Genomic DNA, 11,152 nt, shown 5'->3' with positions numbered 1-11,152 from the left:
GAGAACTCGAAGGGATCACAACCAAATCTGAGAGAAAATTGAGTGAAGTGATGTTGAGAGAGTGTGAAGGATGAACAGGTGTGTGAGCATGATCCTCAACATCAATGGGCAGTGGTGGAGATGTTGAATGAGAGGGAGGCAGACAATCAGTCGAGGCAGTGACCGCACCACATGATATTGCACAACTCCATCAATGAAGAATTTTGAGCCAGGCTTGATCTCAAGATTTCTCTTGTGACATGCATATTTCTTAAGGAAATTCTAGAACTGGTCCCAAAGGTAAGAAAATTTCATTTGGCTCCTCAGAGCTTGAAACTACAAGTCACAGAAGCATTTCCAAAAATCAATAATGAATTCATGCAGAGCCGTCCATTGCTATAATAGTTTCCAGTCAAGATGGTCTGGATCAAAATGATAGAACATGTCTTCAATAAGATCATAGAAGTGCTTAAAAGAGTGCACGGTGTCAGCCGGTAGGCTAAGCACCCAGCGAATGGAGATTCGTGAAGTTTTTATGCAAGCAGCAAAATGACCCGTTCGTTAGAAAAATGATCTTCCTCATGAATCATGGAAAGAAAGTTATGTAAGTGTTTAGGCCAGGCCACTTCGCCTTCATCATCATACGTGAAAGTGGACAAGGGATTGAAAATCTTCCCCAAGATGGAGACATCTTCACGATTCGAAAAACACCGCGGGGAAGAAGAGTGCAAGAATCCATGAAATATATGCAAAGGTTCAAAACTAGATGAGAGGACACTTCTTGTCATCAGGTCCTCCTTCTAGTGCCAGAAATGTTGACGATGTTGTACCTGCCAACTTGTCAAGGGGATCTCCCTGGTAAGAAGTCCTAATTAGACCTCAGACCGTTTGGTGTAGGAGTCCCAACAGTGGATCGTAAGCTAATGCCTTGACCGCGATGTCGCACAGAGGCAAGTAAGATAACTCTGTCAGTAGCAAGGGTGTGACTGATGTAGTGAGTCAAGGAATTTTTATGAAAGGTTCTAACACATAAGGGGGAGATGAGGGTGAAGGTGAGTTCCAGGTTGAAAGGGATCAGTCCCAACTCGGCTAGGAACACACAACACAAAAGGACATGCACAACTTCTAGCGGAGCAATCCAATCGGATGCGATAGTCACATCATACAAGGTAAGATAACACATACAACACTCACGGATCAATCTGAGATAAGTGCAACGGTTGTTACAACAAGGTTCATGTGAAATATATATCTGGTGTCCGGCAGAGCAGTCGACACAGACGAGACAACATTAACAACATATACATTATCAACAAGATTCATATAATTTCATACAAATCAATTCATACACAGATATGTAAGTTAAACAACATATATCTTTAAGACAACTGGATCAATCCAACTATAATAACAACATATGCATAAAAATGTGCTGGCTCTTATTATATAAAAAGTTTAAGTTCCAGTCATACAATACATCTATGTAAACCTACTAGCCCCTTCAGTGGAACGTTACAGCCACATCTGCCTGCTCCTCCAAAGAGATGAACTAGCTCCGTGCAGTGGAGAAGCCAAGGTGCATTACAATACTGTCCAAGCTCTTTCCAAGATAGTCTTATCAAAAGCTTGGCTGACCAAAAGCCTTTACAATGAGTTATGAGGGGCCATTTATAGCAAAGGGTGGGGTGACCCTTGAAATTCCACTTTGTGATATTTCAACTACCCTCATGACTCTTCACCTACTCTATGACTGTTACATCCAACTATTGATGCTTGACTTACACTTTACATGACTCAAAATTACAACGCACATGTACTCATGTGAGATGACATGGCTTGAGCAAGCCTTACAAGACATCACTAACATTTGGTCCACTGTGATGAGACCAACTATTTTGACATGCTTATGATGGTGAAGGTGGTGAGTTGATGCCAAGCTTGGTAATCTGTGATGGTGTGTGTGCACCTTATGGTTGCTAAAGAGAACTCTTGCCTCCATTGCAACCAGTGCATTGGTTTGGCTCCTTCATCGAACTCATCTACTAACATGTGAATGGCCATTCTTGGGTGTTGCTGAATCGGAAACACACTGATGCATAGTGTTTGTGCTGACCTTCAAGTGTGTGTTGGTGGTCATGCACATCGACTTGCCAAAGTACATGTTCAACTTCAGTTGGACTTGCTTCTTATTTGCCTTGCTGAGTGTGCTGAATGGGTTGGATTGCATGCATGCACATAATGACATGCACACTTGCATGTGATCAACAACACTTCCCACCATGTCTTCTCCATGTCAACTGCTAGGATGGATCTTTAACTTGTACGGGCACAGTTTCATCTGTGAGTGCACGTTGCACCCACTGTTGCAACTCATTCGTCTACCTCTGCAACTTCATGTTCTTCCTTGAGTTGTTGCTTTGACACATGAAAATCCTTCTTCATTCCATTCTTTGTCTTCACGCAACCTTCATGTTGCACCGTCACCTCATAGCCTGAGTCTCCAAATTTTCTTTCATTATCAGTGGATCTACTTGTCCTTGCAACTTTGTTCTACCTCTGTGTTGTCAACAACCTTCCTCTTGCATTGGCTGCATTCGCTGCATTTGGTATGTTGCCTTCAGCTGTTTTTCATGATGTTGCTCGCTGTGATGATGTTGCTTGATGGCCTTGTCTACGAACAACTTGATGTCTTCATGAGTAAGCAAGCTGATAGACACTTGATCGACTACATCTCCAGGTGTTATCTGAATGGTGTCTTCAACTCTTCTCTCTTAGAAACCATTGTACCTGTGCGACTGATCATGAAGGTTGTGCAATTTCGGTCAGGAGGTCGAGAGACTGACTGCCAAGACTACACAAGGCACAGTCTAGGCTACTAGGAGACTGACTAACTGCTGGAACTATGCAATGCACAGTCCAGTCTGGCTGTTGACTATTGGGATTACGATGCACAATTCCAGCTGGGAAGGACTTCTGGCCTAGGGACAGATTTGCGTAATTTCTTGGGCCAAGTAGCCACTATCCTCCAGAAATGCACAAAACAGTCCTGAAGGCCAGTGTTGGGAAGGAATGCGCAAATTTGGAGAGGAAGGTGAGCCTTCCTTCCCCAGATTGCACAATGCAGCCTTGGTGAAGGCAGAGTCTGGGCCAAGGTTGGCCCGACTCGCCAACTAGCAACTGAAAGCAACTAAGACAATAAATGCATGGCGACACTAAGTGATAGCAGAAGTGATTGACAGTGCATGCAAAACATGAATGAAAGATTCAGAAAACAGATCAATATGCATGTGGGTGAGGCAGTTCGCCAGTTGGGCGAACGTCTATGCAAAACAGTTTCATACATGTGATAGCAGTGAGATAGAAACAAAAACTGAAATAGAGCTAGGACAAGGTAGTATACATGTAAATGACAACAATCATTCAAATAAATCAAGAAAACAATACTCCTACAAGAAAAAACACAAAAAGTGATAGAAATGCAGCACAAGGCATGGGAAGCAGGCTTACCCTAAAACAACTGAGATGAATGTGCCGACCTCACCTAGATGTGATGTGGGATGTTAGAGTTGCAAGGTTGATATGAGAAATGAGCTCTACAGCATCCGGTTGATGAATTTTGATAACATCGAGGTTGTGACGCGCATGCCACAAATCTAGGGGAAGCGACACTTGATGGGAGGTTTCGGAATTCATCCTTCCATGTAACCTCCAACTGCTAAACATAGATCCCTAAAACAAGGGATTGCTTTACATGCTGCCTTGGGAGAAGTAGCCCATGCATGCAAGTCAGTTTTGCTCGGTCCTGGAGGGAAATGGTCAAGTCAGTTGCACGTGCAAGAGACTGATCAACTACTGGAGAAAAATGCACATTTCTGGTTGGGAGTTGGGCTGGCTGCCCAGGAGATTTGCGCAATTTCTGGGCAGCGCAACTGACTGCTATTGAAATTTGCACAAATTCTGGGCTAAGCAACCTTACTAGCTAAAATGCGCAATCCCTACTGGGAGCTTTGACTGGAAGGATTGCACAATACTGAATTCCAGCAGGCTACCAGATAGGATTGCGCAATTTCTGGAGGAAAGGTTGGTTTCCCTCCAGAAATGCACAATTTTCTTGGGGAAGCTGCTCAACCTGCAACTGGACCAAGTCCGGGTGAACAACCTGTGAGGGGAATGCATCAAGCTATGATCAATAGGTTTCCTTTGTGCAAGAAAGACACTAAACCTTGAGCACTTGATGAAGCAAGGCAAGGAGTTGTGTAAGGTTGGTAGGGAGGCTCCAAAACATGCTAAGTCAAATTTTTGGAGGGTGGTTGTAGCGCTACAATAGAAGGGATGAATTTTTTATCTCATGATGATTAAGAAGGAGTATAGATCATTGCAAAGGCCAAAGGGAATTACTAAAAACTCATAATGACCTTCATATGTGTAGAAATTTGTATTAGAAATGTCTACCTCTTTCATTTTTTTGGTGGTATAAGGCACAAAGCTCTAATTTAGTAAAAAACATGGAGCCATGAAGTTCATCCGATAGATCATTAATAATTGGAATGGGAAATTTGTCCTTGATGGTTAATTTATTAAGAGCCTAAAAATTAGGACACAAGCACCAATGCCTTCCTTCTTCACCATGACCAACAATGATGGGCAAGGGTTGGTAATAGCAAGTATGACTATATCATCTAGCAATTCTTAAATGATATTTTCTATTTAATTATTTTATGAAAAAGGGTGCCTATAATGATACATATTAAGTGGTTGATTCCCTAGGATCAAGAGAATACCATGGTAATTCTCCCCACGTGAAGGTGGTAAACCTTGTGGTGTTTCAAATAATTGTTGGTTTTTAGTGAGGATTACATTATGAACCCAACAAGGGCATAGATGGTGTTAAATAAATATTATATGACCCCGAAGGGGGGCATATTTGGCATTAAATGTACATGTAATGTGTGAATGTATATGTAAATGGGCCAACCTGATAATAAATGGGAACCATGTGCAATGTGTGAATCAATATATATAGAGATCATGTAGTCATTATTGAGGACATATGATTTAGATATATGAAAACAATAGGTATTTGGAGGAGGTTCTCATAATCTTTAGGGAGTTATTATGTAACTTATCTCTCTTATCTATATTGGATTTGTGCTCCATGCTCAAATTGGTGGACATGGTGTGTACTTTTGGTTTCTCATGATATTTTAAGCATTTAGTTCATGAAATATTAGCTATAAATTAGGGTGAATTTCCTGTGGGGGGGTGTCCAATACTATTATGTAATATGCTTGAGTGGACTAAATCAAATAACTTCTATATACAATGAGAGGTGATAATTTTAAGGGAACTAGATGTAAACCCCTTGGGGTTATGTCTCTACCTATCCTTGGTGAAGCTCATATATAAATCCTGAAATACATGGTAACAGGTCCCAAAGTGTGTAACCATTTTTTCCCAATAACTATGTCACAACCACCCACTGCAATAGTAAACGTGAAAGAATTGAGATGATACTCACTCATTTGAAGTTTCACATTTTCATATTGAACACTACATTTCATTATGCCACCATTAGCTATCATAATTTGAAAATTAGGTATGGTACAAGCATAACAATAGGCTTTTTTGGTCATTCTCCTATTAACAAAATTTTGGGTTTATTGTCAATAAAAATAATTACTTTGTGGTTTTTGATGTAACTAATCAACTTCAAAGTTTGGGGTGCTAAAATACTTGATAAGGAATGGGGTTTTGGTGATGTAAGCTTTTTAATTGTTTTTCAATAAAGGGGATGTGGCCCGGACCGAAGTTCTTCACTTATTCCAAGTCATTTGAATAGCCACTCCTAATGGGTTCAAAGGCTCCATTAGCTTGTTTATCTCTTTGTCTTGCAAATAAAAGATAATGGGGAGTCCTAAAGTTATATAAGCTATATATAAGTGAACCTAAAGCTATGGCCTATATTATAATACCTAATCTATGATTCAATAGATATGATACAGTAATAAAATTAATGTATAATGTATAAGACTAAATTACAACAAATAATATAGAAATTATAAAAGAAGTACAATATGAAAGAACAATAACAAAAAATTGTTGTAACTGGTAGTGATCATAAAGAATGAATAATATTTTGTCTACATAATGCTAAAATGAAAACTAAATAAGTAACTTTAAATTATATATGCAACTATAATTTAAATTTAGAAATATTCTTAATGTGATATTTATGTAAGAGATAGAAAATTCACAAATCGTTCCAATCTTCTAATCCTTTGAACAAAAATAGAGTAGTTTGAAATTTGCTTTCAAATTTTACATCAAGAATAAAATGAAGTGTGAATATATGTAATCACCTAAAACTAACTCGACCGAGGCAAAATGTAAATAACTATAATAATTTCTATGAAACAATAAATATTCCTACATTCACACCACGAAATTTTTCAACAAAGAAGTGATAAAAGACCATGTAAACACAAAAACCATGATAGCCATAATATTATTCCCACTTCACCAACAAACCACTTATTACAATGATCTAAATTTCCGCAATTCGTTCTAAAAATTCAAACCCAAGCAATGGACAGATCAACGTTACCCTTTTCACTTTGTGTCATCCAGTCACTAAGGCATGTACCAAATATGATTTTCCTCAGTTTCTTTCTGATGAGATCCATACCCAACTAATAGATTACAAGGAAGATATTTTTTACCTGCATGCCCAACTCCATGAGGTCTACTAGCCAGCTAAAATATGAGAGGATGGTGTGTAAATTGAGGAAAATCAAAATAAAAAAATTAGGAAGACAATATTACTCATAGTCGAAACAACCTTGGGACTTTAAGAAATATAAAACTACATTAGACGATAAGGACAAAGAAATAACTGCAATGAAAAAACAATTGAACATCTTAGATGCACACCTTGTGTAGATCAATGAATTAACAACAACAAAGAAGGAAAATCAAGAACTAAAGGAGAATTTGCATGATATGAGAACAAATAATAATGAGTATAAGGATCAAACTGTGCTACTAGAGGCACAAATTCAGGGGATGAGAGAGAAAACAAGTGAGACATCTCAGTCTCACCAAATACTTGACACTCTAGCTAGGAAAGTTGAATCTATGGTAATGTCAGAGGATACCAAGAAGTTACATGCTCTTCTCTCTAGCTAAGAGCATGAATTGAAGAAAAAATAATAAGAATTGGAGGATACAAAAATGGATTTGTATCAAAAGAAGGAGTATTAACAAATTGAAACAGATATGGAGGTACTAAGATGGAAACATCCAAGTAAGTTCTCATTTAAATCTTTTAAAACAATAATTTGGGACAAAATAATCAAAATGGTGAATAAAATTTGGGAGCATATGGAGCTACTGCAAGAAAATACAAAGGTTATAAAAATAGTTCATAGGGAGATGAACATAAAAAAGAATAATATAGGAGATTCCCTGGCCAAAGTTGAAGCAATAGTAAAATTCCTCAATCATATGTCCAAGGAGGATATTACAAATTTGAAACTTGATAGTCTAGGTTATTCTCAAGATCTAAAAAATGAGGAAGAAAAATGTAATAACCATAGTGGATAAGAAGGTAGGGGCACTCCTAAAAGAGGTGCAGAGCTTCAAATATAGATGTGGAATTCTACACAAGAAGAGATTCAAATGGAGATATATACTCCTAGGACTCCCTAATGAAGAGTTTGATGGAGATAAGAAATGATCAGAAAGGTTTCAAGGAAGAAGATTGTTTGCTCCAGGGAAAAGATATTGTAAACATTATACAGACTATTTTGAAATCTTGTTTATTTTCAAGACCATTTTCAAGGAACAAGGTCTAGTTGATTATAATGCAGTCACGAAATTAGATGGATCCATTCTAGATGCACAAACATGCAACATTCAATCTGGAAAAGAATGGAATGGGTTGATGGACCTCTACAAATTGGCCACTCAAAGGTCTCCTGCCTAGTCCCAAGCTGGAGAAGTTATGCCACAAGCATCCCTAATGGAGGCAAGGTCAAGTTCCAGGCCACCACAACAACAATAGGCATGACCTTAGCCACCGACATTGGCACAGCCAAGGCAGACCCCAACAATTCCCTAGCCAAATCAATGCACATTAATGCTAACCAATGCTCTGTGCATAAATGAGAGAATCCCACTACAACCAAGATAGGGTGGGACCCACACTACAGTTGGAAATATTCTAGCATCCCACTACTGGAAACTTATAGAAGAAGTTAGTTATGATATAATTGGTGGTATTGCAAATATTCCTAGTGATTACTAAATACCACTAGTGGTTTAAGGTTATAGTGTTGGGTCTAGAGAACTTATATATAGGCCTAATTTTAATGTAAAAGGGGTGAGAAAAAATTTTGATGTAAGGAAACTCTATCAAAATTTTTATGGAATTGCTAGGATAATTTGAAGCTTATGTAATGGAGGAATTCTAAGGTATGTCTTAGGTTGTCAGTGCTTCTTTTCCATGTAATTCTGAAAACCCAAATTGTAATTTAACTTTGCTTGATATTAATACAATTACAAAAGTTTTCCATGGAAGATCATGTTGTAAATATGATTTTTGTATGGAATATGAATGTAATTGTGTGAATTAAAAAGAATTCTAAGTTTGTAAGATTTTTTTTTAGTTTTTGTCAAATATATCAATATTTCATGGAGTATCTTTGTTTTTTTGGTAGGATTTCACACAGGCTGGAATAAAGTGATATAAATTCAAATTATTGTGTTTCTTATAGCTAAAGTTTTAATTTCACAATTGTTTCTTTGATATCATTAGGCTAAGAATGAATTCTTAATTACTCACCTTAGTTTGTTGAGATTTGTTCTTCATAATTTCTATTTTCTCATTAAAACCCTCATTGTTCTTACGTCAAACCCAAGGTGTATGAATGCTCTAACCTGAAAAGGCATTGAAAATGTGCCCAACAACATTTTATAAATTGTTGATATTTTCATACATCATTTTCAGCAGAAACAAAATTCATAAAAACTGAAAACAAAACTTGATTTAACCTGATGAATTATGTTCTTTATATATTTTTTTCTCTTGTTAAAAATCTACACCAAAACCAAAGTGCATGAATGCTGGAACATGAAAATATGTAGAAATATACCCGGCATAACTAAATAAAGTTTAGGTGATTTCACACAGATTTTCCAGCATAAAATAAAACCGAAAACAACAAACCATAATCATATTTAGAGGTTCTCAAGCGTTGCATTAAAGCACAACATAGTGTGACTATGGGGCCCAAACACCTTGTGGCGTCATTTTTTGGGATAATTTGAAAATATTCCTTTGGGTGAAACGACAATTTTCATAGATTTTGTAGGTGGACAAAATATGAATTTATCAGTTGTGCATTCCACTTGGTGACTCCGTTGTTCATAACATCCATTATATGTCGACTACATTATTGTTGTTATGCTCAACACATACTACAATGATGATATTTTTTTAACATAGCTAGCCCATTGTACATTCTCGTTACAAATCTGTTTTATCTTTTTAGCACATAGTTCTTATTAATTTCATATTCACAATATGGCTTCTTTGAGGAGACATACCTTGAGTAATTGGGACCCAAACTTAAAACTTCCAGTTTTCAACCCTAAGCATTTTTTGTACAAGTACAAACAATGAAGCAAAACTCTATAGGAAGGATCCTCAGAGAATCACACAGAGGATTCTACATCTCAGCCTTGTCCCCTTGTGATTTCTCAACTAGGTCATTCAATCATTACTAAGACTGACACAACCTTCCTGCCACCAATACATGAACGCTTTGAGTTACTCAAGCTTCCTCACACTTTTGAAACTCCATTGTCATCCACGCCCTTCCTAACTCTAGAAACAACAAGGAAAACCAAAACTCCAATATCATCCATTGCTAAAAACATCAGTATACAACAAATTATGGCTATGCAAAGGCAACCTCGCAACCAACAAAACCCACCTAACAAGCCATTGGTCCGGGTAGAAACCCAACATGCTCCCTTGGCTTTTCTTTGGGTGTTACAAGACATGCATGAGAACTATCTGAAACTCTTACGTTGATTTAGTGGTGAAAAGAAAAGGGTAGATGAAGAACACATATGATTTAAAATATTTGATTTACTAGATTATCCAAGTTCTTTTCTTTGGTTGATGTTAGCATAATTGCATGAAAGAGCATGTAAAAACCATATGTGCATACACTTAAAGAAGAACCAACATAATGAGACCATAAAAACAATGCACACAAAAGTTTTATAACAGAGTTCATCTAGTGTGTACTACCTCTTTAGGCCCTGCTTCAATAGTGGGAGGCCATTTCATTCATATCATAAAAAAGAAATTCAAATACATGGAAAAATATATCATTATACCTCCTAGGAATTACTTGAAATTTAACTGCTCAAATGACAACAATCACAACAATAGTAGATTTGTCTTGTCCTCATGAGACTTTTGATTGTAAACATGACCTACTTCTGAAAGGTGCATTGTTGTCTCGAACTTCATGCCCAACAATTAAATATGAGGGTGAGTTTCTTCCATGACCTCTAAAATCCACTACTTATATGAAAAAATGGATTGCACCATTGCGATCCTTGGAAAATTATGGTCAAAATGAGTGTAAACTTGACCCCATTCTTACACTGTCAATTTTGGCCCTGTGGTGTAGGAAGATTCTCTCTGTGGACAAGGACAATCCCTCTAGCCCAAGAGAGTGGGTCTAGCCACAAACAAGACAATCTAATGTAAATTTCCTTAGATTAGAATCGAATAAGAGGGCTTACCTCTTATAATGCTAATCCATTTGATGGTGATCTTTCTTCCTTGCTCTAGCTTCGTTTCGTCCAAATAGCTGAAACAAACATGCAAGAAACAACATTAAACATGATAGCATAAAATTGAATCGAATCTACTTAAAAGGTCAAGGAGTTCTAAGCTATCACATGTAATATTATACCCGATATAGGAAATAAACCATTAGTTGTATTAAAATAAACTTCAAAGAAAATACAACCGGAGCCTTGACGTTGAGATCTCCTTTGCGGTATTGTTATAGACATTTTTGGGCACTACAACCCCAAGCATGAAATGTCCATAAACCAAGGGCTCCTAAGTCCCTAAAAGTGTTGTTCTAAC

The sequence above is a fragment of the Pinus tabuliformis genome, chromosome X (genome assembly GCF_031772625.1).
Source record: "Pinus tabuliformis cultivar Carrire ecotype Pingquan chromosome X, CPIR1, whole genome shotgun sequence".
In the NCBI taxonomy this organism is placed as follows: Eukaryota; Viridiplantae; Streptophyta; class Pinopsida; order Pinales; family Pinaceae; genus Pinus; species Pinus tabuliformis.
The sequence above is the reverse complement of the archived record's forward strand: the minus strand, read 5'-3'. Positions refer to the sequence as shown.